General features: G+C 40.0%; 1 protein-coding gene across 1 annotated transcript in view; it reads right to left on the reverse strand.

Moving 5' to 3' along the window:
* The window catches only part of RBFOX1 (RNA binding protein, fox-1 homolog 1), a 2,526,522-nt gene that overhangs the window by 1,783,806 nt on the left and 719,043 nt on the right, over nucleotides 1-23,673 (reverse strand). Inside the window, exon 2 of the mRNA XM_019507488.1 lies at nucleotides 18,547-18,609. The gene's annotated coding sequence lies outside the window, so the exon portion shown is untranslated. The remainder of the gene's footprint in view (nucleotides 1-18,546; nucleotides 18,610-23,673) is intronic.

Raw genomic sequence — 23,673 nt, forward strand, 5'->3', positions numbered from 1 at the left:
TTTTTTTTTTTTTTTTTTTTTTTTAATCAAAGCCCACTTTCAGTACCATACCTTAGCTGACATACAGATATACTACTAATTCTGTAGTCACTTTTTGTAAATGTCAATGAAAACAATTTGAGCTATACTTGAGTTTTCTGTTTGGGTTAAAAAATTATAGAAATATTCAATTCCAGGAACAATATTGCTCCCACATGATTGTATGCCCAAATAAGCCGTGCTTAAATTGAGGGAGCTTAACTTTGCCTGGGTTTCCAGAATTGTCACTGCCTTCAGTTGGAGCTCTGGATGCTAAGCATCTAAAAAGATGGTAAGGCTCCCAGTTTTAATTGATTTATGTAACCTTGTGTGTTGGCTATTAAAAGCTGACCTACTCTCTCTCTTCCACAGACCAAGTGCATTTGAAACTCCCTAAAAGTCTTGCTTTATGAAGGGAAATTATGAACGTCAGATAGAAAATTTCTCCTAAATTTCTGCTCTGGGAGATTGCCTTAACACTTCTGGAGTTCTCCATTGCTTTCAAAAAAAAGTCCAAGCTCTCAATGACAGGATTGAGGCTAATTGTCATTTTGGCCGATTCCATCTAATAAATATGTTGCTTATAGGAAAGAAAATGTATTTCTGAATGATTTGGGATTCTTAGAAACTCAGTCTACAAAAAAGGAAGCCTTACACATACATACAAACAGGCTATGTTTGCTGGACTCTCTCTTGTCTTGGCTGCTTTGTTCAGAATGGGTAGCTGCAGGCTAACAGCACTTCACTTTTCCTGAGCTATGAATAGTTACAAATGTATTCTGCACTCAAACCTTGACCACTGCCCTTCTTCTGGGAAAGGACCCTTGTGAGTGCCTCACACCTTCAAGCTAGTGTCTGTGGACACTGACAGATATTCCTTGTGGGAAAAGCTCAAGTTCTCTGAGAGGAATGAGGATTTCAATTACTTAGAAATCTCTCTCTTGATGTCTCCCTCAAGAGACACTCTCTGGGACAGCTGAGATTAAGAAAACACAAAAACACACACACCCGTGCCAGCGCGCAAAAAAGGCAAGGGAAAGTCTGGAGCCTGTCACATACAGATATTTGAGAAGTGGTGCTTGTTTGCTTAAAGATAGCTTTTCCCCTTGAAATAAAAACTTCTCTTTCTCTACAGTTTGAGATACTGATGGAATTTCAGGTATTGATGAATGGCATATCAGTGTTACTTTGTCTATGTACATCTCTGATTTAATCATAAAGAATCATGGGACATAAACTATTTAACTTTTAAAAAAGGATTTGCAGTTACTGCATTTTTACCAAGGTTTCTAAATAAATGAAAAAATACAGTCTAGGTAGACTTCTATAACACCATTAAACCTTACTCTGCCAGGCAGTTTCAGCCGCACCAAGTCTGCTCCAGTATCTTTCTTACTATTCATTAAGAGTTTGATGCCATTAGTGTGAAACTGGTAAGAGAACAAAACTGGTGGTTGCAGCTGGTAAGGAAAACAGAACAAGAATAATAAATTTTTAAATATATTTACTAGTGTAGAATCTTACTATAATGCAACTTTAACTGGAAACTCCAGTTGAAATTGATTTATAATTAAAAAAAACGCCTCTCATCATGAACTTCACTCTTGTATGACAGGCTAGGTACAGACATTCAAAAAGCCCAAGCCAGAATCAATCTAAGTTATGTGGTTTTCTGTAAGGCAGGTACCGTAGATTGGTAGCAAACAGAACACACATTCACCCTTTGGTGCAGGGTGCAAACCTTAGACCAGGGTCTGCCATTTTTAAACCAGTCTATGTGTGCCTAACTTGTGCTCTGCTGTGTGTATAGACTGGTTTACGATCACTTATACCAGTAAAAATGTATAATGTCTGTACCTGTACATCAATGGTTAACTGCAATGTTTTTTAATTTGTACTCTAAACTTCATTCTCTCATTGGGTCCTAAAAGGAAAAAAATATCTACCAAAACCATCACAGTAAAGAAGGAATGTTTAAGTTGTTTTTCCCTGCTTCAAACATAGTTTAAAATTAATTATATATTAATTTAAGATATATTTAAGATTTGGAACACAAAACTGCTAAGCTGACATGACACAGCAAAATGCTTATAGTAACTCTAAATTGTTTTTCTACCCAGAATATTTATTCAGTAGGAGGAACTGTAAAACGATAAAGAACATCTGCTGGAGATGTATACATGATTAAAGTGTCACTAGAGAAATCCTTTGATATCAAGAGGTCTTACACATAAGCTGATTTGCTAAATATTTACTGAAATAGAAGTTGTCAAAGAAGATGTGAACACTGTGTGGGTCTGAAAAATATGAATAGAACTCCAAAAGCCATCTGCTTTTCAAATCAATATGAATACAAAGATTTCTCTCCCCCAACTTATCCTTCCCTCTCTCCCGCCAGGTGCTAATGTTAGGTTGACTGAAGTGGGAAACCTACAGTTCAATATCATAAACAGAGCAAGAACTAAAAAAATAGCAGCAGAGCTTTAAAAGGATGTTTGAGATGCCAGTATACTGTGAAAAGGAAAAAAGACATTTGAACCTTCATTGTCATAGAGTAAAGCAGTATTCTGCATTCATGATTTATGGAAAACAAATGAGACGTTTTCAAAGACAGTTTAAAAAAAATGCTCCAAAACTAACTGGAAATTTACAGTGATGCATATTTATTTTTAATGGCCATGTTTTTGCCAAGCATTCACATACGGTTAATTAAGTTTTTTAAGTCTTAGATATTAGTAGAAATTTGAAGCAGCAGAATAAATTTACACTAAAAGTGTGCTGTGCTGTTTCATAAGCAGAACCTCGAAAGAAATATTCTAAATTAATGTCTTCCTTCATAATTCAATAAACATATTTTCTAAAGCCTCTGACTACTATAACTTCGGAATTCTGTGCTTAGATTTCCTTATTCATATATTATAATCATCTTGAATTCCACAAATTATTTTTATTCTCACAAAGAAGATAAGGTGAGGGAAGAACTGATGTAGGGGCAAAATTGATGGAGCTCTGAAAGGCAGAATTGACTCAAGGAGACAGGCATGATATAAGAGTATGCAGAGTAAGGGCCTAAATAGGGGGCCATGGGCCCCGTAGCCAGAACCAGGGCCTGGCAGAAGTAGCACAATCTCTGCACCAGTGGCAGGGCATAGGGTTGCAGCCTGGCTGGACCCAATACTGGCTGGTAGGGCTATGCGAAGCTTCAGTAGCTGATTCGATTTGGCAGAGATTTGGCTCAATTCAGTGGCTGAATCTCTGAATTCGAATCAAATCAGGAGACCCTTTAATCTCTCTGACTCAAATCCAAACCTTCTGAATCAATTTGGAGAGATTCAGAAAGATTTGATGATTTGGACATAGGCACAGCTTTAAATGTTTTTTTTTTACGTACCTCAAGGTACCAGGTGGCTTGTGAATGTTGAGATGATGGGGTGGCTGGAGCATCCCACAAGAGCGTGGGGGGTGACTGGTACCTCCTGAGTCTGGGGGGGCACCCAGGGTCCACTCATGGCCGATCACTGAGCTGGGGGACATGGGGGGGAGGACCCAGCATGCTCGGTGGTGGACCCAGAAGTGGACCAGAAGTACTTCAGGTCCACTTCCAGGTTTGCCGATGAGCATGCAGGGAGCTCCCCCCGCACTCCTGTGGGATGCTCCATCTACCCCACCATCAGTATTCACAAGCTGCACCTGATACCTCAAGGTATGTAGAAAAAATATTTAAAGCTCTGTCCATGGCCAAATCGCTGATTCTCTGAATCAGCATCGAATCTTCCGATTCAGCTTTGGCTGAATCGAATCATTATCCTCAATTCGGGCCAAATCTGAATCTGAATCTAATATGGCCCATTTCACACTCCCCTACTGGGTAGACCCCAGCAGCAGCAGTGCAGAGTTGTGCCCCCCACCACTCTGGGAGCAGCACTGAGTTGTGTCCCCTACCCCTGTCAGCACTTAGGCATCGCTTATGGGCCTAATGGTAGACTCCCATTTTTTCAGAATATTTTAAGCACTGATTAGAACTTAGTAGAGACACAGAACTGGGTGAGAAAGAACTGTCTTAATATGCCTTGGACTAACCTAAAATGCGTTCTACTTTAAAATAGATTGCTAAATAGAAGCTATTAACTAACATCAGAAGCTGAAAACACAGCAAACTTAAATACAAATTATTTAAAACAGTATTGTTGCATGCACGTCACTTAAGATGTAATTTATAAATTATAGCAATATCTACTATTGCTAAGCAGTTCCAGTATCAGGGCAATTGCTGATAAAAGCACATACATATAAATGCCTCCTCAAAATGATGAAATGCTGCTGTTTTTCATTAAACTGTACGTGAGATGAAACAGAAATTTTGTTAACATGGTCATAAGGTAAATAGCTTAAAAATTCTCATGCTTACTGTCTTAAGAGCTTGCTGTCAGTCTACCTGTGGTGCAAAATAATAGGGCTGTGCAAAGCTTCGGTCACCGATTCGATTTGGAGGAAATTTGGCCCAATTTGGCAGCTGAATCTCCAAATCTGAATCGAATCAGGAGACCCATTAAAAGGTCCAAATCAAATCCAAAGCCTCCGAATCAATTTGGAAAAGATTCAGAGAGATTTGGCAATTCAGATCAGCCGGGGAGGCAGGCACAGCTGGGAAGCTGCAGGTTCTCCCGTGGCTCCTCCAGCTGTGCCTGCCTCTCCCCAGGCAGAGGGAGCCACAGGAGAACGCCCCATGGCTACCCTGTCCAGCCCCATCCCCTGCCAGGCCCCAGCCTTCTGGCACTTAAAAAATAAACATACAAATAAATAAAATAAAGCCCCGCACTCACCAGTTGCAGCAGCAGTGATCAGGGCCTCTGAGGGCTTGTGGTAGAGTGCCTTTGCACAGCGTGTGGCAGTGGGGGGCAGTGGGGATCACCACCCCACCTGGCACCCATGCAACAGCACGGGGCAGTGGGGATTCCCCACCCCCCACTTGGTACCCATGCAACATCTGTCGCATTGCACAGGTCCAGCATGGCTTGGCAGGGTGCCGTATGGGGCTTTTTCTATTAGTTTTTTTTAAAGTGCCAGGAGGCTGGTCCAGATGGAGGGTGGGGCCAGGCAGGGCAGCCATGGCTTTTCCCACAGCTCCCTCTGCCCAGAGAAAGGTAGGCACAGCTGAAGGAGCCACAGGAGAACCGGCCAATTCAAATCTCTGAATCAGCGCTGAATCAGTGCCGAATCTCTGATTCTGATTTGGCTGAATTGAATGGGGACAGTGATTTGAATCACCAAATCGAATTACTGTCCTCCAAATCAACTAAATCCAAATCCAAATGGAATATTTCCGTATTCACACAAGCCTACAAAATAAGGTACATGTATAATAATATTGACAAAAGTTATTCAAATACAAGTTTTATAATGGTTTAATATCCAGTATATGACAGAACTGTATCTCTCTTCATTAGCAATTGAATAAATGTATATCACATTACTTAGTCAGACTTACTGCTTATAAACCTATATTTTCCTACTGTGGTCCTTGAGTATTATATTCTTAATAGCTTCAATAATTAGAGATTTGGTTGATTCTTTAAAAGAAGAAGCCTTCTGAGTGTTTATTTAAGGTTTAAACATTTTTTTTGGAATGTCTTAGTTGGTCTAATAAAAGGTATCATCTGTGAACCAGATGTTTAGATTTTTGCATTTATTTAAGGTGGTGTACTTAGACTGTCCATCACTATCAGTTGGCTAGAATAAAATTATTCCAAGCAAATTGATAGAAGACATACAGCCCATACTTTAATATTCCCTGCCTTATAAGCAGCCTACCCAATGAAACTGATTATTGCTACTTTGTTTGCTTAGGTTTTATTTACCTTCAACCATTTTTTTTGGTAGTTCTGATCCTCATTATTAACACAGCATCTGTGATAATTGTCTCTGTCCTGCAGCTATCTGTGGTTTCTTTACAGCTGGCTATAGTACCACGAGTGATGAGGTTGTTAAGGCAGTTTGTCTCAAAACACAGAGGATCCTCAGACAAAGCAGACCTTATTGCCTGTGGTTTAAGATTGAGGAGAACAGAAAATATAAAAGTTTTGAAACACGCTCTCTAGATAAGACTCCCTATGTGGGGTGGGGGGGAGGGGGGTCACAGGGCCAGAGTGGCAAAGGTCATCACCTATGTTACAAATGCAAACCCACAAAGCTTGTGGAAATACGTTAACGTGTTGTAAATATAGAACTTGCAAAAAAGCATATGACCTATGCAGATTTGAGAGTGATGTAACTTAGCAATTTGCTCCTCATCAGAGCATGATTTGAGGAGGATTAAAAAGCAATCTTTTGGCAGTTATTTCACTGGGTCATTTATCTGTCCAAGAACCCCCTTTCTGATATGAGAGGGGAAAAAAAAATCAAATGTTTTTATCATACTGACTTTTTTGTTCTTCAGATTTACTTATAAAGCTTTGTTCCTCTGGGGGTTCAGTGAAGCATGTAAGAACTTAACAGAGAAGTAAGAAGAAAAGCAGCAGGTGCACAGATAAATGGTCATCTTGATTCTGAACCAAACAAAAAAGTATATATCCAAGCTGAAATACAGTATATGCTAGTTGGATGAACCAGAAGGCTAGTCCCAGAGATCTCCCTCACTTAACAAGCACTTGACCAATTGCTTCTTGAGAGAGCAGTTAAATCAGTTAGCATGCCATCTGTTTAAGGGATAGTGCAGCAAGTTTTGTGTCCTGCTCATACATAAGGGAGAACACTGCTCTTAATATCTTTGTGAAACTGCTTTATATGAATAGTATGTAATGACTTAGGTAAGTCATGGCCACAGACATCCTTTTTATTAATGCATTAATAACTGCAAATGTACACTGATCCTGTAAAGGATACAGATTTATGTCCAGGTTGAAAATATTCTGAATCACTAAAACATAACAGATGTTGCCAGAAGTATGAGGCCATTCTATAGCTGTTGGTGAACTTCTGAAAAACTCTGAAGTCAGAAATAATTCTGAAAGCTACAGTTCACTTTCTAAAGGAAATAACCTATGCAGATCATAGTCTGAACTGAGTTTGACTCAATGGCATTCAAAACTGAGCCGGTCAGGGTGTCTGAAAAGAAATATTCAGTGCCTCACACTAACTGATGTTTTTCCTTGGTTTCTCAGTTTTTCCTTGCTTTGATTTTCCATCAAATCCTCTGAAGCTGTATTAATCTATTGTCATCTCATTTAATTCACATAGGATACTGTGTTTTCTAAATATAAAGTGATATTGATTATGCAGTTTTTGATGCGTCTTGAAGTTAGTAAGAGTTTTCAGTGGGCATGTTGCTAATTAACTGCTTCTAGGAAGTGCAGGAATCTTTCATGTGAATAGAACTCAGCCCTATCAAATTAGTTAAAAAGTATAAAGAACAGAGCCACACCTACATCAGCAGGAGCATATTTTTTGCAGAATAACCACTCCATTTCTGACCTCACTATCTTTGTGCTCAGGAGAAATCTATCAAATACTTCTAAAAGGCAGGCTTGTGAACAAGAATTTATAAGCTAGCTGGACACTAGGAACCAAGGACTGAACCTCCATAACTTTTATGACACGCTATAGTGTATCTGATTTCTGAAATTCTTCTTACACACTGCAGGTGATCATGAGCCTCCTTCCTTTATATCTACATTGCTGCCTCACCTAGTTTTTTAGACTAATACATTACTTAAGTTTAGTGAATACTAAACATACTTGCTATGTTCATGATAAGGGTAATGTATGTCTAGTGTAAGGGTATGTCTACATGGAAAAAACAAGGGTAGAATAATATGATACCATATATATGCTTGATTAATATAGGTAGCACAGATAACAATAGCAATGAGGACATAGCAGCATGGACAACCAGAGTGCAAACACTCGAAGGGGCTTTTGGTACTCACTCTGGTTGTTGGCAGGCACTAAAGCTTGTGCCACCACATAAGCTTCAGTGCATAAATAAAACAAATTTATGTTATAATCACACCTTCATTTTGTTGTGCAAGTGCACCCCAAAATAAAGATTATTGTTGCACAGTATTATTACAATTGCTTTAAAAATCAAAAGGCTGTGGGTCTCTAGAAAAAATGCTAAGTGGCTGTATCTAAGGGATTGTTCACATTATACTTTAAGATTCTCAAATGTTGATCAATGTTAGTGTTAGCTTGAGTTTAGAGCTGTCACATGTTCAGGCTAAAAAACCTTCTCTGACTAGGAGCTACAGCCATGAGTTGCCATTAGAGGGTTGCCAGGACAGGCTTCTATCGCTGCTCTAGGAGAGTGGGCTGGAGAGATGAGTTGCTGGGGGCAGGAGCATGAGGCCAGAAGGAGGAGAGTTTAATGATGGGGACTGGGTGGGGAAATGGGAGGTGAAGTGGGAATGGTGGCTGGGGGCTAGGTGGTGAAATGAAGGAAGTTATCCACTGAAGCCACTAAAGGATGAAATAAAAAGAAGTGAAAAAGAATTTAAAAGAAATAAAGAGTAAATTAAATAAAGGAAACCTTATGTTTTAATAAATTGGAATTGGGATTGGGGCAGAGAGGGAAGGGAAGTCCCAGTGCACAAGGAGTCTCAGGGAAGTCCTAGGTCACAAAGACCCTAATCAGGCTTCCTACCTTGCTGCCCACCTGGCCCTCCCTCCTGGACTAGTTTGTGAACCTGCAATCTGCTTGGCTACATCACACACCTTGGGGGCAGGAGGGGGAATTGGCTTGTTATCAGTACCTGCCCCACCAGGCAGTAGAGTTCAGGGGGGTAAAAAGTTTGTCTACACAGAACAGCTGGATGGGGGGAGTGGACATTGCATCCTGGGACGCTTACCTCTGGGGAGTGGCCACACATTTGTGGAACATGAACTGTTTAATATGGATTTGAGATAAACCTGCCCTGGAATGGCATAAATTTAAGAATCTAAAAGGATAATTAAAACTAGTTTACACCCCTTGTGTGGACAATTCAGGGGTTAAGAGCTCCCTGAGCCACCCAAACTCAATGTGTAACAAGGCTCTTTGTGAAATGTTTGCCCTCAGCCCCTGACCCATTAAGACTAAAAGATCTCACTGAGGACAACACAGCTTCAATTAGTTAACAGCTAACAGCTTCTGCTGTTAGTACTTTTTTGATACCATATAGACTGCCTGACTTTGAAAATCATTTTCAATTTCTTATCAGACTGTGTAATTATATATTGGATTTCATTTTTTAAACGTAAAAATCAATAACTAAGATATTTTGTTTAAAAACAAACAGAGAAAAAGGGTGGCCTCATTGTGAAAGTATTAGACTGGCACTAGAGATCTGGGTGGGGATAATGATGCTGTCTGACATCAGATGTATAGGGTTGATTATAGCAATGTTTGCAAAGGCATCTTAAGGTGTTAACATGCTGTCAGAAGAAAGCTATATTCCTTTTCACAGGGATAATACCAGGATGACATCATATTGTTGACAAAAAATGTTCTATGATTGAGTACCCAGCAAGAAACAATGCTCTTTACTTTTTAATGACTATATGTCAATGCTCAGGCACATACTAAAACATTCCCAAATACATGAATATTTTATGAACCATCAGGTAAAAACAATGTTTTCCACATGACCTTATTTATAAAGGAATGGTCTATCACAGATACCAGGAAGCAGGCTTTTACTTATTGTAATATACATTTGGCTCTATTGCTTAAACTAATCCATATTCAATATGTCTTACTTCTAATGGATTTCCAAAACATTTTTTTACTGTTCATTATAGAGACGAAAGCTTTAGAAGGTTTATCAAAGATACAGTTATTCATAGAGTTACTCATAGTAAGGTGATAGCCAGCAGAGCTGCAGTAACATTGGCTAACTCCCCCAGCATCCTTGGGTGCATCCTGTCTTGCCCTATGGACTTTTACACATCCAGCTTTTCTAAATAATCCCTACCCTGTCACAGTTGGCTGCTTGCCTCCTCCCCGGACTGTGCTGCCAGGTACAGTAGTCTTGGAGTCAACCTTGTCTGTGAAGACTGAGGTGAAAAAGGCATTAAGCATTTCAGCTTTTTCTGCATCCTCTGTCACTAGGTTGCCTCTCTCATTTAGTAAAGGACCCATACTTTCCCTGATCCTTTCCAGCACTTGCACCAGGAAGTGGCCCCCAACACTTTCCAAAAATGTTCTCTATTGCCTCCACACTGCTGCATTGTCCTCCCAGCAAATGTCAGGGTGATTGAAGTCCCCCATGAGAACCAGAGCCAGCAATCAGGAAACTTCTGCTAGCTGTTAGAAGAAAGCCTCATCTACCACATACTCCTGGTCTGGTGGTCTATAATAGACATCTCCCAGAACATCACTTTTGTAGCTCTCCCCTCTGACCCTCATCTAGAAGACTTTCAACAGGCCTATCTCCAATTTCATATTGGAGCTCTGAGCAATCATACAGTTCATTTATATACAGTCCTCATTTTCTTCTTCCCTGCCTGTCTTTCGTGCACAGTTTATACTTATCCTTGACAGTGCTCCAGTCATGTGAACTATCCCACCAAGTCTCTGTTATTACAATCACATCATCATGGGGATATTTTATTATGTGAATGTTATTTTTTCATAATAATAGTTGCGGCCCATTTGTATAGTTAAAAAACCTACTTCAGGTAAGCCTGATATAAATAATTCCTTTTCATGTCAGTGAACAAACTTTTATGAAGAAAAACTTCAAACGAGTGATCCCATCATTGTCCTCCTTCTGTAAGACATGAAATGGAGACATGAAATGCTGCCTTGAAATACACTGCCAAAGTTATTTATTTAAGCCATCATTCAAAAAGCACATAAGTATGTCCTTGTCTTAAATATTGTGTCATCTCACTGAAGAAATAAGCAATGGCTTACACTGCAGTTCAATGACCTCAAAATAGAGATAATACAATTACTCTGCACCATGGTGCAATGTAACTACCTTTTCCTAGTTAAGAAACCCCTTTACCATTGATGAGATTATTCTAAGACTTAGAATATGGCATGAACTGAAGTGCTTTCCTGAATTTGGATGCTAATGCACTCCCCTGCAACAACTGCTATAGGTACTTGAAGATGTCTCAGAACAACAATGAATAATATGACAATGAAGCAGATGCTAAAATTTCTAAGCGTTTCTACATTACAGCTAAGATGAGGTAATGAAGCAGAAACTTACTGCTTCATTTATGTTATTTAACTAGCAAGCTTAAGACTTATTTTATTCATAATAATTCAAGGATATTGGTTAGAATTTAATGCAGCTACAAGTTTAACAAAATACAGTTTGGTATCTTGATATCATCATCAGGAGGATCTGAAAATACATAACTGTAGAGATGAATAAATAATAATAAACATCTACATTTTTTCTTTGTAGCTTGTGTAACTGATGCCAAAGGCAGATGGCCCTAATCAAAGTTCCTGAAATGAGATTATTAGGTTGGTTTTCTGCTAGAAAAAATGCCATCATTCCTTCCTATCAAAGTTCTTACGATTCTTCAGTGCAAGTCCCAAGATCTTTCCCAACCCAAGTCCTTTATGCACTCTTTTGTAAACTCTTTGCAACAGGAAAAAGTGGCCTAGATGTTAGTTGAATATGAAACATTTTGTTGTGTTACATATGCTATACATACATAAATATCTTTATTGCAATAATAGTTTCTTGTCTGTTTATATAGGAAAATGATACTATAAGAGGAATATTATGCTCCCCTTGCATAAGTTTAGAGGGCCTTTGGCAGGGTAGATTTCATTGACGTTAGGGCTGGAAGGGACCTCAAAGACCATCAAGTCCAGCCACCTGCCCCAGGGGCAGGAAGTCAGCTGGGTCAAAGGATCCCAGCAAGATAAGCATCCAAACACTTCTTGAATGAGTTCAGAGTAGGTGCCTGCACCACTTCTAGAGGGAGTCTATTCCAGGTCCTGGGGGCTCGGACAGTAAAGAAATTTTTCCTTATGTCTAGCCTAAAATGGTCTTGGAGGAGTTTATGACTGCTGGTCCTTGTTTTTCCTTGGGGTGCTCTGGTGAAAAGATGTTCTCCCAGATCCTGATGTACACGCCTTATACGTAGGAAAAGGAAGAAATGACACAACATAGGTTTGGTGCAGAAAAGTTGAAGGCAAGATTTGGACAGACAGACAGGACAGCTGCATGTGTAATCCGTGCTCCATGAGGGCTTGGTCACCATAAAGGGTGGAAACAAGGAAGTCATGGGAGATCATCCACAATATAAACTTTATAGGTCTTACAGAGATTTGGGAGAAAGGGGTGAAAATAAACACCTCATGTACTGCACTGAGAGAGCACCTTTCCACTTTCAACACATCAGATAATAGCATGAATATGTGCTAATTTCCATGAATGCTTAACTATCTGTATGTGTAGACTTTACATTACCCAAATTAAATGTACATATTTTCTACTTACCTTACATTTAACTTAATGATAAACAATGATCATGTTTCTTTTTTTTGCTTCTAATGACTATTTATATTTTATAATATGCATTTCAATATGAAAGGATTGATCATCAATCTCGTAACTATTATACTTTAAGAATCTTTATCCTACAAAGGCCTATACATATAATAATACACCAGTTAAACCATTTAACTATAGCATGTTTTATCAAAAATACATGATACAATACAATCTGAAAATAAAGAAACTATGATAATGGTAACAAATGTATAGATTTTAATTAGGCCTGTGCAAGTAGGGAAGTATTCAATTCGGATTGGGCTGATTCAGAGGACAGTGATTTGATTCAGAGATTTGGATCACAGTCCCAAATTGTTTCAGCTGAATTGGCTTTGGAAGATTCAACACTGATTCAGACAGATTTGAAGATTCAACCATAGACTATAATGGGGAATCATTGAAATACATATAACTTTGCCATTATTTGGCAGATTTGGACAAAAAGAGCCCCTTCTGCGGGCATGAGGCCTGCCAAGTTTCAAGGAGATAGGTATAGGGATTTCTGGGAAACTGCACCCCAAACTGTTCAAAGCAAAACTTGTGATGTGTGACTTTGTGCATGTTTTAAGGCACAGCAGGATGACAACACCAGGGATGGTAGCCTGTAACAGGGGGATTTCCTAGTTCTCAGGCAAAAACAGCTCACAAAAGGGACAGAAATGCTGAAGACAGAGGCTTATGTGCTGTTTCTAAGTCTCTCCCCCAGAGTGCTGTGATTGGAAGGGGATTCAGGGAAAGGTCACAGTCACTGGCCAGCTACACGTATCAGTCTTTCCCCCTTCTTAGTTTCTGTTTCCATGCAAGACTGCCTTCTGAATCACCGAATCTTTTCCGAATCAATTCAGAGGGGTTTTTTTAATCTCCTGATTCAATTTGGTGATTTGTCCTCCGAATCAGGACTAATCTTTTCCAAATTGAATCAGTGACTGGTTCGCACACCCCTAGATTTTCTCTCTCTAGAAGAATGTTAATCATGTTATATAGAAATATAAGTTTACTGTCACATTTCCATACTTATAAACACCTAGAAAAATAACTAAGAGCCTCCTGCAGTTTCTGTGGTATTTATGGCAACTGATACTTGTTCCATTCAAGATTTGTTGAACTATTTGGGGGTAAAATTCACATCACTCACATAAGACAAATTGGTTTAGGTGAATGAACAGTGGACAGTGGAGGAGTTGGGTTGAGGGCAACAACTGAGATATCAAAACTGGGGTCAGCTACTGCAGCTACGCAACAACCCCTACACTATTGTTCATAATCCAACCCTTGTGAGCTGGAACACCAGTTGCTTTACTTACACAAATGTAAAAATATCATGGGTATAAAAGGATACCGATATACAACTGTTTTGTCTGCATGATCTTGTAATAGTCATACCTCATTCAAGTTTCAGACAATTTCCCTAACTTGTAACACTACAGGATGATACAGACATTACATAAAGATCATAATGGGTAGAAGCACTTCAACCCCCTTTAAAATGCAAGTTTGCTCATGATCTCAGTTGCCCAGAGGCCACCACTGGCCAAATCCCCTTTCCCATTGCCGTACAACAACCATCTAGCCCTTCTTTCATAACTGCATTGTCTAAGTTCCAGGGCACAATTCTGGAACCACCTAGTACCTCAAAGTCTGTGACATAGCTCTGTGGGTCAGATCTGGCCAACAGGCCAGAGGTTAAGCACCTCTTCAATTTCTTCAATTCACCAGCTGGATTACCAGTGGGCATTTTTTTTTTTTATAGCTGGGTTAAGTGGGGGTAATCTTTGGTAAAAATTCAAAGTGAGCCTCGAGGTCATATCTCTGGAGCCATAGCAAGACACCCTGAACTGCTGCGACCAGATCACTTTAATCTCTTTGGCTAAGTACAGAGGTTCAAAAAGCCCAAAGCAGAATCAATTAAATCTTTGCAGGTTTTTCTAAGCTGTGAAGATTGAACTGATAACAAACTGAACTGATATTCAGTGTTTCAATGGCCAAAGCAAGCAGAAACCTGCACAGGCCCAGGTCTGGAGCCTGGGGGTGCCCCTGTGTGCCTCCTCCATACTAGACAATGCTGAAGCTTGCCAAACCCAAGTGGTGGCAATGGACATCTGATTGGCCGTTGGACACCACCACCCCACCCCATGATGTCAGCCACAGGGAGGGGAAAAGCCAGCAGCCAATCTCTCCCAGCCCTACCCCCTGCCTACCACCCACCTCTCCAAGAGGTTTGGAGTGGGGATGGGGTGAGGGGATGAGAACACATCCCTGACTCCCTTGCAGAGGTCTGAACACTGCAGGGGGAGGGGAAGCCCTGCTGAGATTGTGTCAGAGAGCTCTGGCAGGGGACTTTTCCCCACCTGCAGCCCAGCAAGTGGGCTGGGGCCTCTTCCCCACACCACCAGAATCTCTCTGGGATGCCAGGGTGTGTGGAGGGAAGCACACCCAGCCAGGTATCAGCCCCTGCATGGGGGAATGCACCCCCAGTTCAGCACTGGCCCCCTCAGCAGGGGTCTTAATGGGGAATCCCTGCAGGGGAGCTTTTCCACTCCTCATAGCCCAGCAGGCCAGGCCAACAAGGGGGCAAGACTGAGGCTTTCCCAGCCTAGCTTTCTGGGCTGCAGGAGGCAGGGAGAAGCCTCCCTGTGAGGGCTCCCCAATCAAACCTCAACTGGTGGGGGTGGCACTAAGCCAGAGATTCTTTGCCCTCCAGGCTCTCAGGGAGGCTTCCAGCTGGGGAGGAGTCAGGTTTGTTTTCCTAGACCAGCTTACTGGGCTGAGGGGAAACCCCCCCATAGGAGCACTCATGCAGACCCCTGCTGGGGAGGATGGTGTAAGGCCAGGGTGTAGTCTCCCCTGGCCTGACTCTCAGAGAAGCTGGGGGCTGAGCGCTACTGGGGCTTTCTTAGCCATGCTCTCTGGGCTGTGGGCTGGGCAAACCCCCCATGGGGTCTCCCATGCAGACCCTTGCTGGCAGGGAGGAGGCTGATGCTGGGCCAAGGGTATGTTCTTCCCCCTTCCCCCCTGCCTCTCAGAGAGGCTGCAAGCCTATTATGGGGTGGGGCTAGGGTGATTCAAGCCCAGCTCCCCCAGGCTGTGGGTGGATGAAAAACACCCACTGCTGGGGGGCTTTCCTACCTGGGTTGTGCAGACCTGGGCTATGGAGGCTGGGGGCTGGTTCCCCTGCCCCCTCCTGATGGGCTGACAGGCCCAGGCAGGAAGCAGGCTAGGGAGCAGAGGCTTTACTGCCTCAGCCCTGTGACAGCTAAGCCAGTCCTGCTCTGCTGGAGCAGATAGAACATCCCAGGGCTGCAAAGCATCCTGGGATGCTGAGGGACTGTCACATAACTTTAGTTGGGTGGGGATCTGGGGTTGAAGTTCTGTAAACCTAAATCAATTAAGTCTGATACTATATTCATCCAGGTTTATCTTAAACCAGGATGGCCATTTTGAAACCAGTTTATGTGTACTAAATTTATGTTCTGTTACAGGTTTAAACCTGTTTCTGATCACTTAAAGTGGTTTATGGGTCCCTAGACTATAAGGTTCAGTTTCCTATCTGTAAAATGGGGATGGTAATACTTAGTCTCTCATCATTATTTTAATTTGTCAGCTTTTTCAAATGTCCCTTATTGTCCTGCTTACTACTTAGAACAATAGGCCAACTATTTGGGAGCACTACGGTAACAGTGACAGTGATAAAAAAAAGCCTAAAAAGTAAAAATTTCCATGTTTTCATTTAGATTAATCAGTTTGGTAGATTTAGGACTTTAAAACAGATATTTCATGATACTTGAATTGTATAATTTATATTTACTTGTCAAAATAAAGTAGACAAAAAGACTACAAAAAATCTGTAACTTAAAAGTTTAATGGAAAGAGCTTCTGTAAGAAGTGTGAAAAACAAGCCACACTAGCGTCATAATCCCCATTCTTTTAATCTTTAGAGCACAAATGCATGTTATAACAAGTTATTCCAGATATGTGAACAACTTTGCTTTTGACTTGTACTTTTGTATCAAGATCTGATTCTAAATAAGGAATGGGATAAACCATTTTATAATCGGTAATGTACTACATGTGTATACCATGTCATGGGTGAATAGGGCACAACGCCCAGCCATATGGTGTACTTAAGAGCCAACTCATCTACATACTCTGTTACCAGGCAACATGCTGGACTTCAATCTCAGCTTGGTAAAAATATGACCCCTTAGCCCTAGCAGTTGATTGATATTCATTGTGCCAGTTAGGTTATGATCACCAGGGAAAATAATAATACCAATTAGGCACACAGAGATTTGGCATAATTAAACCTTCCCAAAATTCCAAATGAACATTTTTTTCTTTTTATTGTCATCTGCTGTAATCTCTGTGTTAGTTTGCTGAAAAGGGATTAATATTTTTTTCCTGAGAATGCATCTGTAGATACTAAAGTATTATATTCATAGACAAATTAATGTCAGCTTCCTCACAACATACTGCTAATTATCTCGGGGACCATTATCTCCCAAAGGTTAGAAACTTCAGCCTCTTCCTTAGATTTTTACCAGAATTTTCTAGCAGAAGCTGTCAAATGTGTCAAATCCTGCTAAGAGCTGTGAGGTTGTACTGTGATAGAAAATACTGATCATGACAGAAGAAAAGCTGAAAGCTAAAAGCAACATGCACATTTAGCACTACAGGATTGATACAAACCTATCTTCAAGATGAATGGTCATTTTTTTATCCACTAAGTCATGCAGTTTTTCTGAAATATTGAAATCTTACTTCAAAGACATTAAGAATGAAATTTTCCACACGGTGTATAAGGGAATTAGGCTTGAAACTCCTTTTACTTCTAACAAGGTCTACATGCCTAACCCCTTAAAAGATACAAAATGTAGGAGAATTGGGGTGCACTCAGCTACGAATACTGATCTATCTGAAAGCTAAAAAAGGATTCATTCTGCTCTCCATATGTGCAACTTTTCCTTTATTTACTACATAAACCAAGTGAAAGTAGAAAACCATTTCCATTCATTCACCTCAGTACAGAATGACTTGTGGCCTCCAGTATGAAGCCACTCCTGCTGAACATAACAATCGACATAAGTTACCCAATAAAAAATGTCAGGCAGTTACACTGTGTTTTCCAGTAGAGGATTAGGTAGTGAAATAATTGTAAAAAAACCCAAACAAAATACAATACAATCTGCCCTGAATTAGTTCCTTAAATTAGTTTTCCTGTGACTTGTATAAGCATTTATTATTTACCAGTAAAATACAATAAATTCCTTCCTAATAAACAATTTTCAACAGATATGGTTCACTGAGCACAATTATTTTTTATGTTAAAGCTAAGATGAAATATTTCAGGAAGAAAAAAAATGAATTCAAAACATGAAAATAACCAATTGTGTGCAAGAGAGAACTTCCAGGTCAGTGTCTAATTATTTCAGCTAATTTTAATAAATTCAGATAATTTTAATAATTTCAGCTAATTTTGATAATTCAACAAATAAAACATTTAATCAACACCAGAAAACCTTTATACATATCTAAAAGTCATCAGTTTAATTTACTGTATTCCTTATATTGGCATTATATACTCATTTTAACAATGAAAGCAAAATGAATTATTCCTAAATTGCTTAGGGGAAAAATGTATGCAAAGGCATGTTTTTATGCTTTGTAGCCTCAGCCAGGGGTAGAAGATTTTTTTTTTTGCCAGAGGTAGAAGAAATACAGTACTGTGACATTACCCAAGCATGCAAAATGAAAAAAAAAACAGGAAGAATAAATTTAGGTTGAACCTGTGGCCAGAAATGGAAAAGATAATTCATTAACGCATGACACTTGCACATATTTTCGCTATTTATTAAAGACTGAATGTCATCTATTCCTTGTACTTATGTTCTGTATCTTAAGATACACTATTAACAAGAATCAGTTATTAAGTACATCATCTACTCTGATTCCTTATGACTACACATCTGAGTTTTTAGTCCAAATCTAACTGAGAAACACAAATACAGGGAAAACACACATTTGCACTTACAGAAAGAAGGCTCCTCTCATGAAAACTGTAGGCACCACTTGCATGGGTCTTCTGTGCGGTTTCCTAAGGAAAAAAAAAACATGTTTTTAAATGGAGAGATTCACTTGAGATTTTGCTTCTATTTTAACACATTTTTCCCACACTGGGAGATTGGCTCAGTTTCCTAAACGTTATTACATGGCTTTCTTTGGTCTAAAGATACAAAGAGCAAGAAAGCTGGGAGAGAGGGATTATTATATAATATGCAAATAAGCACGTTACCTTTTTATGGTCTCAGTGGGTGCATCAACACATGTGCTTTACTATAGAGCTGACTAATTAGCTCCACAGCCAAGTGTCACTATCTACACGTGCATCCATATTAGGGTGCAGTAAATTAACTAACTCCACTGTAGGATAGTACTGTCCAGGACAAGTACAATCCTACAGCAGAGTATTAACATGTGCCAAAATGTACATGTAGACTGACCAGGGCTGGCTGGGGCATGAGAGTGCTACAATGCAGGGCTGCCCGCTGGCTAGCTCCACACTGTAGCACCCTTGTGCCCTAGCCAGCCCCTATGCAACAAGTTGAGCTGGGGCAGAGCAACCCCAGGCTGGCATGCTGACCCTCCAGGCCCTCTGCCAACTGGGGCTACTCCAACCTGGCTCAGCATGCTGTGGTCTCAGGTGCACATGTAAACACTGTGCCAATGAGCAATAAAATCTGGTGCGAACTATGCCAGAGTTTATTTTTATGTGCTACTTGCACATGTAGAGGTACCCTTTGTTACCTGATAGTGAAGCTAAGCTTCACCTTGTAATAAGGGTATGTACAAACATTTGCCACACTTGGTCTACAATCAAGCTGTTTACTTTAAACCACATGATCATAGTCTGGAAGCCATGTGTACAGCTGGTTGCCAGTGCCAGAAGCTGTGTGTGGAACCCTGCATAAATAATTTGGAATGGGGAGAGGAGTAGGCAGAATTAGTGAGGCGAGTTAGGTTGATGGATCATAAGTGCTGCTGGACCTGCAAAAGGGGGAGATGATGGGTCTCAGCAGGGTGTTGTCCAGGGGCTAAAAATATACTGGTCAGGGTCTGGAAATAGGGAGAGCACAGCCCTGAGGCTGGCTCAAGCAGGTGGGCTTTCCCAGTCCTGGGGCTGCACTCAGAACACATGCAGGTGCTCGCTAGAACTGGTTAACCCATTCCCAATCTAACTTAATTAACTTATTCAGGTGCATTACAGAACACAAATGAAAAGTATGATTGTGGACTAAACACCTATACTGACAACTGTTTTTGTGTGGTTATGTAATGGATTTGCATTATAGAAAGTAGAAGAAAAACCAGCAGGTGTCCTTGCATTTACTACAAGCCTACAATGTAGGTTAGCTTCATGACCTATTTAGTCACTGTATAATTCCTGAATGGTAATTGCAGAGCTGTAACTCAAGCATTTTGACAGTTCAAACCGTTGTTATAATTTTTAACCTACAGATGTGAGTTTTATGTAAACATTTTAAATCCCCCCCCCCCCCAACACACACACACTTTTCAGTGGTAAACTTGAAGAACTATTGTGAAAGGAAAATTACTACTTGCAAACAAAGAGAAAAGGTTTGGTTATAAGCAATATCTGGAACATAACATATGTGTACATAGCTGTGCATTAAAACAGAGTGACATTCTATGCTGTGCCACCTTTTTTGTTGATAGACATCTTACAATATTTTACTGAATTAGTCATTAAACTCTAGTAGTGGTAATAATCACAGCTCAAAACAAAAGGGTGGCTCATTTCTGTTTTGGATTTCCATATGCAAGCTGTAGTACGAGTTTCCTGAAAACAACGCTTTTAGAAATAAAAGGAATATACTGTATATAGATTGATACTTGAGGGCTAAGGCCATTTCATATCTAGATATCAAATAAGGGTTTGCTTAGTTATAGATATTTGTGCCCCAGCCTTTCAAAATCCCATGTGTTAAATGTATTGCATGTCTATCCCAAATGATGCTTTTCTTTCTCATTACAAATTTGCTTAATTCTTAACTAGACCAAAATTCTGTAGATGAAAGTTCAGTCACAGCTACCCCAAACTAATGTAAGATGAAAACACATACAATATTAAACAAAAAAATAAGTGTAGTCATTAGCCCATCAGTACTGTATTTATTAGATACACTGTAAGACAAATTCAAGAAGATCTCAGAATTTGACAGACAGCAAAAAGAAAAAACTTCTGGAGCTATGAGTGCAGGGCAGGATAAATGACCAGAGCTCCTAATAATCCAAAAGGTGTAATGTTTTTCAAGGAGCCAAGCTACATTTTCCCCAAGGCTTACTGTTTTTGATGGCTTCCATGTTTGGGTGCTGTTAGAAAGCAATCTGCCCTTTTCAACAAGGCCACCTGGTTCCAGAGCAGTACCAGCTGTAAGCACTGAGCTGATTGGCTACAGAGTCAACTGGGCTGACTATACAAGGTGGGGCCCTTCTTTTGGGGCCGACTCAGCTCTGTACCCATTCAGTTCAGTGCTTGCAGCTGGTGCTGCTCTCACGCCAGTGGTTCTGCTGAGAGCGCAAGTTGCCTTCTAACTGGTGCCCATCCTGATGCAACAAAAATACAACTGATAGTTAAGACTTCTTATTCACATGTCTCAAAACTGCAACCATGAAATCAGTGTACTTTTCCAAAATCAAAGCCAACAGTTCTTGTATCTGTCACTGGGAGTCTTAGGCCAAAATGATTATCTTCCAGTATTACATGGATTTCCCTTTGCTAGAGTAGTATCTTATACATATTTATGTGAACTGTAATTTACCTTCAATTCACGTGAGAAAGACAAATGAACAACAAACATTACATCCACAAACTGCTAATACTTCCATTTTATCCTCTAGTCTAAAAGCTCAAGTGACTAAACAAACCCTGATAACTTACACACGAATAAATACTATATGCCTTGAGCACAAATAAAGAATATACTATTGTACATTACAACATACTGCTATATTAAGTCAGAACAAATGCACAGGGAACTGTCAAAACAATTACTCTTTAAGTGATCAACTTGGGGATATCACTTAATCAGTAACTGCTAGTCCATTTACTTAGCTTTATAATGTTTTCCTTTCTTTTATTTTCTTTCAGTGAAAACTGTTAAAATAGTTACATTATACAGACTAGTGGTAAACATATTTATATATGATCTGTCAACAAAGACAAGTAGTAGACAATTCCTCAAATGTTTGCTGGCATAATTGCATTTTAAAATAGGTATGAATCCACAGTCCTATTTTCTACCTGCACACAGGTGCCCAGAGAACTTATGGGAAAGTCTGAGTGTCCTATGAAATGGTGATCACTTCTCTTGTTCCCTACCCAATACATTAGCAAGACTGAAGTTCTCCTTCAGTCGTGGTCTCTACCACAATGAAGAGGTATGTGCAAGTATTCTTCCCCAGTCTCCCAACAGTCTGCAAACACATGTCCATCTTCCAAGGGAAATATGGAAATACTATACTTTTGAGTCAACAACTATAACTATAATAAAATTTAGCTAATGACTACTTCTGCAATGCAGATTTAAAGCTACCATGTGAAAAAGGTGATTCAATGCTGTTGCACTAGTAGATAATGAATAACTATTGCACATAAGTAAGTACACAGTGCACTTCTACACTTAAAAACTTCACATGAACCAAAGCTGAATTACAGATACTTTGTAAACTATGCTTTAATTACTGCTCAGTTGAACACTCGATGTAATCACAAATAACTCGCATATTAGCCACATAATAGATAGGACAAGCGGGGACAGGTAATATGTAGCACAGATTCTGGAGCAGGTGCCACATGCAGTACATGTCCTGGGCGCTACATGTGCTGTGAGTCAGCTCAGAGTCAGAGGCAGCACTGGGGGCTCTGCAAGGCAAATATTTGACATCCCTGGTATATGAAGAGAAAACTACCAACAGTGCACTCCTGTTTTGCAGTTCCTCTCCATGGGCACCCTATAATCACATGCATTTGATTGGATTCAGCCCTAAAGTATCTGGGCGCATTGAAGATAACTTAAATAGTGGCCACCTCTCCGATCAGTTCCTGTGTATAATAACCCCCTACTACCACTTCCTTCCAACCCATAACAGTAATTTCTTCAGATGCAGAAGAGGGAGGACTTTGAGAGAAGACTAGAAGAAATACTGCTCAGTGCTCATGGAAAAGTTTATGTCAGTCAGTTAGTCTTACGAAGTTTTCTCAAAGGTGGGGAAGGCATGGGTCTAGGTGAATTTCTGGTAGAAGCAAGAGGTATGGGCAAGCTACTGAGAATGGCCTGGCCTGTCCTCCCCTGAGACAATCAGCAGAGACATTCCAAACAAGCATAAATTGTACTTGCAGGGTCAGTGAGGATGATAGCTCTAGGCCATTTAGGACTTTGTGAATAGTTGCTGGTACTTTGAAATTCCATGAGAAACCCAGACTTTGAATTATTTTGGCCACATAAGTGGCTCCCTTAGGCATTATAAAAAGCCCAGAGCAAAAATATAAATGAATACAGATAAACACAAACACTGAGCTCTAACCCTGATTCCCAAACCTGATACTTTGTACCTTCCCCAAAATATAAGTGAATCTAGTCTGTTGCTTTTCATTTTAATTCACTTCTAAATTTCAATTAGACAACGTTATCTGTTGCTGTAAGTTAAAAAGTCCTTCCCTTTAAAGAACAGACAAACACAGAAAGCAGTAAGCGTTGCCATCATTAGACTTCTAACAATATTACTCCTATTTGGAGGCTTTTTGTTTGGTCTCAGTTTAATTTCCTGTCAGCCTTACAAGAGATTTCTAATGTTTGGGCTGTAGGATATGCTCTGATTAAAAATAATCTGCCCAATTACTGCTTGGCATGAGTCTACTGCCACATGCACTCTGCCACTGGCCTCTGAATTTCTGTCAGCAGTAATTGTGTCTGTAGCTCCTAACTGTAAATGAAAACCCAGGGGGCATATTTGGATTCCAGTTTCCTTTGCCTAGCCATATCTTTTAATTTACACTGTCTGTCAAAAGGAGATGTTCATATGTACTAAAAGGAAATCCTTAGAACATCAGGTCAAAAAAAAAAAAAAAAAAAAAAAA

Source organism: Gavialis gangeticus, unplaced genomic scaffold, assembly GCF_001723915.1.
Source record: "Gavialis gangeticus isolate Ggan-Ray unplaced genomic scaffold, GavGan_comp1, whole genome shotgun sequence".
Lineage (NCBI taxonomy): Eukaryota > Metazoa > Chordata > Crocodylia > Gavialidae > Gavialis > Gavialis gangeticus.